The sequence below is a fragment of the Glycine max genome, chromosome 10, assembly GCF_000004515.6.
Source record: "Glycine max cultivar Williams 82 chromosome 10, Glycine_max_v4.0, whole genome shotgun sequence".
NCBI classification, from domain to species: domain Eukaryota; kingdom Viridiplantae; phylum Streptophyta; class Magnoliopsida; order Fabales; family Fabaceae; genus Glycine; species Glycine max.
Window position 1 is genome coordinate 31,062,821 of NC_038246.2, and position 8,383 is coordinate 31,071,203.

Here is an 8,383-nt window from a genome sequence, read left to right on the forward strand (position 1 = left end):
ACCTAAATCTTATTTTGCGCCGCTACAGCTACTGCAACTCTCAACCTCTCAGTCAAGGAGAAGTGGAGAACGTGAGGCCGCTCAAGAGAGGACGCAACGAAGGTTCCTTCTTATTCATTCATTCATAAATTTATTTTAATCTCTGCTTATTAGATCTGAAATGCTTCTAGATTTAAGTTTATTGTCTCTATGTAGAAAGTGTGATTTATGCGGTAGATCCCAATGCATAGAATCTACATCTAAGAGAAATAGTTTTAGTTAAAAAGCTTCTGATGTGCTTTTTCCTTGTTTGGATTTTTACTTGACCTGCTTCCTTTCATTGATTAATAATCAAGCTGAAATTTTTTATATTTGAGAACTGAAATAAATAATCTTGGATTTATTACAATAATGAATTTACTGTATCGGTATGGTTTTTTAGCCTTGGTTGAATTGAATTGCATGCCCCGGTTGCAAGTGTTTTATGTGATGCATTCCATTGTGATGCTTGTGCTTATTCTGGTTCGAGCTATTTTATATTGTTTGAATTGAAGTAACATTTTCCTGTTGTAGCTTAAGATTAATATATCCCATGCGGACAATTTCTCTTGTTTTGGATAGTTCTGTGAACAGATAGTATTTATTTGTTATGTGTATATTAGTTGGTACTTGGTAGATTAGAGAGGGACTTGATACATACTTAGAAGATCTCACTAGCTGATTTCACACGTTTTGAAATAGTCTTTACAAGCTAAATCTTCTTCAATTCCTTCATTGAAGATTGCTTTGAGTTGTTTGCAAATTGCAATCTTTATGTATATCTATAGGACAAGTAGAAAGTGGGATAGGTTATAGTTGATTATTTGGAGGGAAATCCTTGGCCCTTCTAGTGTGATGAATTTAACTGTGCACAGTCCATTAAGCATAGTCTTTGTGCTTCTCTAATAAAATGAGTAAAGTTTTCACTATTACGATTTGATTATATTTGTAGCTTTGATTTTCTTGTTTCCTTTGCTTTTTCCTTTGATATGATAGATTTATTCTGCTTACACAGTCCTTGATATAATAAATATTCAAAACTAAAACTGTTTGTAAATGTGGGGTATATTTCTCTTTTTGGTAGAGGAATTCTTATTAGTAGCTAATAGTGTATGCACTAGTTATCGTAAAGTGGGGGGAAGTAATTAGACATATCAACATCATCATGGTCCCCCAAAATTAGTGGGAAATTTAGTTTGAGATAACCTGAACAGGTTTGAACATTTGTAGAGCTAGAAGACACACTACTACGGTGTCCTTGGTATATCAGAAGCAGTGGCATTCTTTCAGTTTTATTCCAAGATATATCTGAATAACTTGTGTAAAGTTTATCCAATTTTTGACTCGTGAAAGTGGATTTCTTTTGTTTGACTCTGAAAAGAGGAACAGAGGCTTCTTTTTTTTTTACCCCCAACGATGTCCAATACTTAATTGACAAGTAGTTTATTGGTAGCTTCCCATTATCTAAGTAAATTGTTAACTTAATTGGTAAGCATGCAGAAGAAACATCTATATTCAAGAATATGTTTTTACCACTTGACTTTTGGTATGAATGCAAGTCGCGTAATAATTCTATGAAATTTTAACGAATTTTTCAAAAGTTTCGTAAGCTGATTATATACTCTTGAACTTTAAGGTGTGTGATTTGCTTAGGAATCTAAGTTGAAAGGTGCAAACAATCTACCTTTATTTTTCAAAAAAAGACGATTTTTTTTGTAGATAATGTGTGCAAATGTTGGATAAAATTTTTTTGGTGAATGCAACTGTCTCAGCGCAGGTGTATGTGTTGGATAAAATTTAGAGTAATGGGTTTTAGGCCCCTTAAAATTTAGTCAAAATTGATTTTTGTTTCTATATAATTTTTTAAAAAAAATTAGGCCTTATATTGCTAAAATATGGTAGATTTTATCCTTGACTCTGTTTATAGGACCTAACAAAAAATAAAATCTACCACATTCAAAAAATATAAAAACCAAGATCATTACTTTTAAAATAAGAACTAAAAACAATTTTAAATCAATTTTTTATTGCAATTTTAATCAAAACTTGAAGAGCCTAAAGCATATTTTTCTAGCATTTGTTTTACAAGTACTTTGAATGAACTTAATAGGAAGGAAACAGAAATAGAATAATAGAGGAGGTTTATTAATATTTTTATAACCTCTCTGATTCTTTTTTGCATATGCTGGGTTGTGCTACCTCCTAAGCCATTCTATAGACTATTGTTGATTCATTTGGGAACAGAAATAGGGAATATTTACCTTCTTTCAAAATAGAAATTTATTTCCCTCCTTTTATGAGGTACTTTAAGTCTTGAGGATGGAAAGTATAACTAAGAATCAACGAAATCTTACATTTTCTATTAACCCAATTTGATTTATTATTGTTGTAAAAAATTTCTTTAATAAATTCTAATTTTTGCCCCAGTTTTACCTGCTGTATTTTTTTCTTTCCAGGAAAGTAATGGAAGATATTAGTTTTTCACCAGAAGGAATTTACCCTATTTCTTCACCAATTAATGAGTCTCCTTCTCCTTCACCTTCACCAATTGATCAAACTTGTTCACCTATTCAAGTTGATCTTGCACCTTCTCCTTCACCTATTAATGTTGATCATACTCCTTCACCTCATGAAGATGAAGTTAATAATGTGGAGGCACAAGGAGGAATATGTAGGCTGAAAAGTAAGATTTGGCAGCATTTCAAAAAAATTAAAGTCAATGGTTTGGACAAGGCTGAATGCAAGTATTGTAAGAAACTTCTTGGTGGAAAATAAAAAAATGGAACCAAGCATTTGTGGCAGCATAATGAGATTTGTGTTCAATACAAGATTTTTATGAGAGGGATAAAAGGCCAAACATTTCTTACCCCTAAGGTCGTGCAAGGAAAACAAGAGTTGGGTGCGGGAACTTATGATGCAAGGGAACAGTTGGCAAAAGCAATTATTATGCATGAGTATCCACTATCAATTGTTGATCACCTTGGCTTTAGGAGATACTCTGCTGCCCTCCAACCTGTGTTTCAGGTTCGCTAGCAAAATCCCTTTATTTCAAGTATGCAAATAATATATTATAGATACATTTATTGATTTATAACTATAAATAAATGTAATTATTTCCTTTGATTTATTGATGAATGCATTTTTTATTTTTAAATTATCCTTTGATATATACAACTGGTATAGTATAAAATAAAATATAGTGATATTTTTCAGGTTCCTACTAGAAACACAATTAAGAAGGAGATAATGAAAATCTATGAGAATGAACGAGCAACAACTTTGAAGTTGTTGGATAGTCTTGATGGAAGAGTGGTCATTACATCAGACATGTGGACTTCAACAAGTTAGAAGAGGGGGTATATGGCTATTACAACTCATTACGTTGATGGTTGTTGGAACTTACAAAGTCAAATTTTGAGGTTATAAAACGATTTGAACTTTTTATATTATTAGGCCTTTTATTTTATAAAATGATTGAATATGATTATATTATATCTCTTTTTTTTTGTTGTTTTTATATTGTATCTCTATTTTTATGTTAGGTTCATCTATTTTCCTGCTCCTCATACAAGTGATAGACTTTGCAATGTATTGACTGACTCTTTGATGGATTGGAATATTGACACAAAACTGTCCACTATCACCCTAGATAATTGTACCACAAATGATGCTATGATTGACAAAATTAAGGATAAATTGCACTTAGGTAGTTTTCTTAGGGATGGATCTTTACTTCACATGCGTTGTTGTGCTCACATCCTTAATTTGATAGTAAAAGATGGGTTGGAAGTGGTGAAAGAAGGTGTAGAAAATATTCGGGATAGTGTGGCATATTGGACAGCAACACCCAAGAGGAAGGAAAAATTTGAGGAAACGACTAAACAATTGAGAATCCCTTACAATAGGAATTTGGCATTAGACTGTCCAACTAGATGGAACTCAACTTATAAAATGCTAGAAATTGCCATAGGATATGAGGATGTATTTTGTTGATTAAAGCAACTAGAGTCTCAATATACTTGTTTGCCAAGTACTTTGCAGTGGCAATTTGCAAAGGATATTTGTGGGAGATTGAAGTTGTTCAATACTATCACTGAATTATTTTCTTCTACTAAACATCCAACTGCTAATTTGTATTTTCCAAATATATGTGAGATTAAGTTGGCAATCAAACAATGGATTACCTCTCCTAACCCAATGATTCAACAAATGGCAAAAAATATGATGATCAAATTTGATAAATATTGGGGTGTGATTCATAATGTGATGGGAGTTGCCACTGTTTTAGATCCTAGGTACAAGATGGAGTTGCTTGAGTATTATTATGAAAAATTGTATGAGCATGACTCTTTTACTCAAGTGAGGGGCATTCAACAATTGTGTTATGACTTAGTTTCTGATTACCAAATGAAAATGAACAAAGACTCTTTTGGTAGTAATGTTGGTGATGTTACTGGTAGTGAAGTTGTTGGTGATGCATTATCTGAGTATGATAGATTTATAATATGAAAAAAAGGGCTAGAAGTTCTTATGTTAAATCAGAGTTAGATCACTATTTATAAGAAGATGTTTTACCAAGAGCTGTTGACTTTGATATTTTGATGTGGTGGAAGTTTAATGGTGTCAAGTATCCAACACTTCAAGCAATTGCTAAGGATATATTAGCTATTCCAGTATCTACCGTAGCTTCAGAATCTGCATTTAGCACTAGTGGTCAAGTATTAAGCCCACATCGTAGTAGACTTCAATGGACTACTTTAGAGGCTTTAATGTGCGCTAGAAGTTGGTTGTGGAGTGCTGAAAATACAGGTAAAGTTTTATTCATATATGTTGTTAAATTGATATTTGTGTTTATTCAAGAACTAATACTAGTAATGTATTTTTATAGGTTCTACGAGCTATAAAGTTGTTGTTGAATGTGCTAATGTAATGAATGAAATGGTTTCAGATGATGAAGGTAAATAATGTTCTAAATTTCATTCTTTGTTATTATATAATATAAGCTTTTGTTCTAATTTTTTATTTCTTTTATGCAGGTGAAATGATGGGTGCTGCTGGTGTCACTAATTTGGAGGAATGACTAACATTTATTTGTTGTACAATTTAAGTTGTTTCTTTTTCTTTATTATGTAATTTGAAAGAATGAAACATGTTTAAGTTGCTAAACAAAATGAAACATGTTGAAGGACAACCAACATAGTATATTAATATCTCCTTTTTTGCTAAATAGAATCATATGCTACTTATTGTTGGGACAACATATATTTAGATGGTAATGTTTTTTTTTTGGGGGGAAATAAATATGCATGTCTTAATTCCTCATACAATACTCAAATTTTATGATTTTAATTGAATAGATTGATTTGTTTTAGTAATTTTTTAAATTATGATAATGATCCTATATTTTGAATTTGGCTTTGTTATTGTTTTTCTGTTATGAAACTATTTTTTAGCCTTTTTTTTCAATAAGTTTCAATATTTTTTCTCTTTTTTAAAAAATTTTAATCAATTCTAGCGGGGGCGGGGCGGGGCGTGGCGGGGAAACCCGACCTCCAACGGGGACGGGGTGGGTATGGATTTTTTAATCCCGGCGAAGGTCGGGGGCATGGTCGGGGATTAGTCAGAAAGTTGGGGGCAGGGGTGGGAAATGCAATACCCGTCCCCGTTCCAACCCGTTGCCATGCCTATCATTGTGGTTTGTCCACCAATAATAATTTGGCATGAACCCTTCCTCATAAAGATCCTTCATCACATCATCCACAAATTTGAAAACTTTACATTTGCATTTCTTGCAGGGACACCTTGTTTGTTCTCCTTGCATTTGAAACATGTCCGGACTAGTAACAAATTGTACAAATTCAAACACTCCTCTAAACTCATTTGTCCAACGTTTATTATCATCCAACCTCTCATACATCCACCTTCGATTCTCAGGAATCTCCATTGATACAAACTACAAACAACAAATCTCCATCAAGAAACGTCAAGAAGTAAGAAAATATAATCATCAAATGAAATGATTCGATATTATTCAATGGAGTGTGTTCATGCAAACACACAAAAGACATACTACTATAGCGTTTGCATGGAAGTTGAAACAGTCAACTTAATGTTTATTTACTATGATTGATTTGAAACTTTAGATAAAGTAAGGTTGATGATGGAACATGGATATTGTGTATTACAAGTACCTCAATGTAGGTATAATTAGACAATGAAGAAAAAACTCCTGCCCAAAATTAATAAAATACATTATATTTATTTTTAATAATTAATAGGGAAAAATAGTGCAAACTTACACATGCAATGCTCTTTTTTCTAATATCATTCATGTTCCTTAATCAATTTGTGTCCCGTGATCTAAGGGCTAGCTTGGATAAGTCTTTTTTATTTTAAAAAAATAAAATTGTGTCTATTATGTGAAATTAATGAATTATAGTAGTACTATACTAGTGGAGAAAAATAAAACTATTGTTCAGAGCTTAGTTCAAATAAAGTAATTATAAATTTGCTAACATTTAATTGTGAGCGTCGAAATATATAATATAGAAAAGAATGATTAATTTTAAATTATCTATTGAATGATCTTTAACTTAAATTTAAATATATTTAATTAAGTAATTTATTGTATCAATATTATAACATACACTGCAACAATTTAAACATGAACAAAAAAGACAAACCAAGAGAAGAGTCCAATGAGATGTGTCGACCACTGTAGCTAGGTCCTCTCCTGTGCTATTTCCTCGATTGTTTGCAATCCCATGTACACATCAAACCTTCCTGCACTAAAATTGTTCAAAGTTCAATAACACAACACTTAATTAATTAGCACTACTGTGTCATAGCCCCAACTATATATTGAGAGATTCTACGTCTCATATATGATTATTAATTATTCTACTTATTTCAATTTCTCCACTGTAATAAATAAAAGTAAAAGTAGATTCTCTATATACAACTTTCATTTTTTTTCCTTACACCTATTATTACTACGAGGCCCATTTTGGTGTAATCAATTTGAACATGACCCAAACTAAATTAACTTTCTGAAAAATTAACTATAAAATTTAAATTAAATATGTAACATGTCAAAGAGATTATTAAACAAATGTTAATATTATCATTTAAGTTATATGATTTTTTTTATTTGGACTAAAAAGTAAGCAGAAGGGACTATTTTGATCATTATTTTCAAGATTTATTCTTCATCTTAATCATTATTTTTTTAAATCTAGTAATTAAGATTGATTATTGATTACAATTATTATATTTTAAGAAAATAAATAAATGATTTTTTTTAGTGTTATACTATTTTGATCTCTCCTCAAAAGTAATTAATAGTTGTATTTTGAGAGATTTTTTTATATAAATTTTCTTATTTTGAAATATTAATGTGATAATATATATATTTCTAAGGATTAAAATGGTGTTTTCCCTTCAATTTTCCATAGTATTTAAAATTGACACCATTTAGTTCCCAATGTGACGTCGGTCTTATAGATGGTGGCTACCAGATAGCTACAATAGAAATGCCATTTGTCTCACATGATCGAAGTAGACAATTTTTTTTTTTTTGTCGGTGAAAAAGAGAATATATTAATTAGCCAATGAGGATGAGAAATACCCAAAAGAAATAATACAAGTAAAGTTCATGGAAAAATAAATAAATGTATATTTGAGGAGTTCTTTACCTTGAAAGGAATGGTGAAATGAAAATAAAGAAAGCACTAGGTGAGACAAAATCTCAAAAATATAGAAAACTACACTTTTTTAGCATTATATATATATATATATATATATATATATATATATTACATATATATTATAAAATGTTTCCATAAAAAATATTATAAAATGTTATTTTAATTCGTAAAAGGTTAAATTATACTTTAATCCTTTCTTTTCAATTAGAATGAGTTTGACTGATTGTAGAATGAAAAAGATTTAGTTTAATTTCTTATACTTTAAAAAGTTTAATTTCATTCTTTATGTTTTTAATCCATCAGTTTAGAATTAACGTCCTTATTTCAACCAAAAAAAAAATTAACACCCTTAACATTTTTAATATATTAGTAGTTAAAAATTCACTCAAAACATTCTTTTAATTATAAGGTAAATAAATAAAGAACTTAAATTTTACTGTCTCAGAGTCTTTTTTTTATCACAAGAATAGAAGACAAATAGAAAAAATTTACAACAATTCACGTGTGACTCAACTAATGGAGCTAGAGTGCTATACTTCCTTTTTCTTTTTACTAGGAGACTTTATTTAACTTAGAGAGTGATTAACCTGGATACTTATTAAATTTTGATAATCTTTTATTAATTATCGCACTCAAATTTATCAGCAATAATTTGTCTA

General features: G+C 30.3%; 1 long non-coding RNA gene across 1 annotated transcript; it reads left to right on the forward strand.

Moving 5' to 3' along the window:
• The first annotated feature begins 2,491 nt into the window (after window positions 1-2,491).
• LOC121172997 (uncharacterized) lies at window positions 2,492-4,524 on the forward strand. The gene is made up of 2 exons (XR_005886979.1): window positions 2,492-3,042; window positions 3,232-4,524. It is a non-coding gene; the product is annotated as an uncharacterized lncRNA (long non-coding RNA).
• Window positions 4,525-8,383: the final 3,859 nt, after the last annotated feature.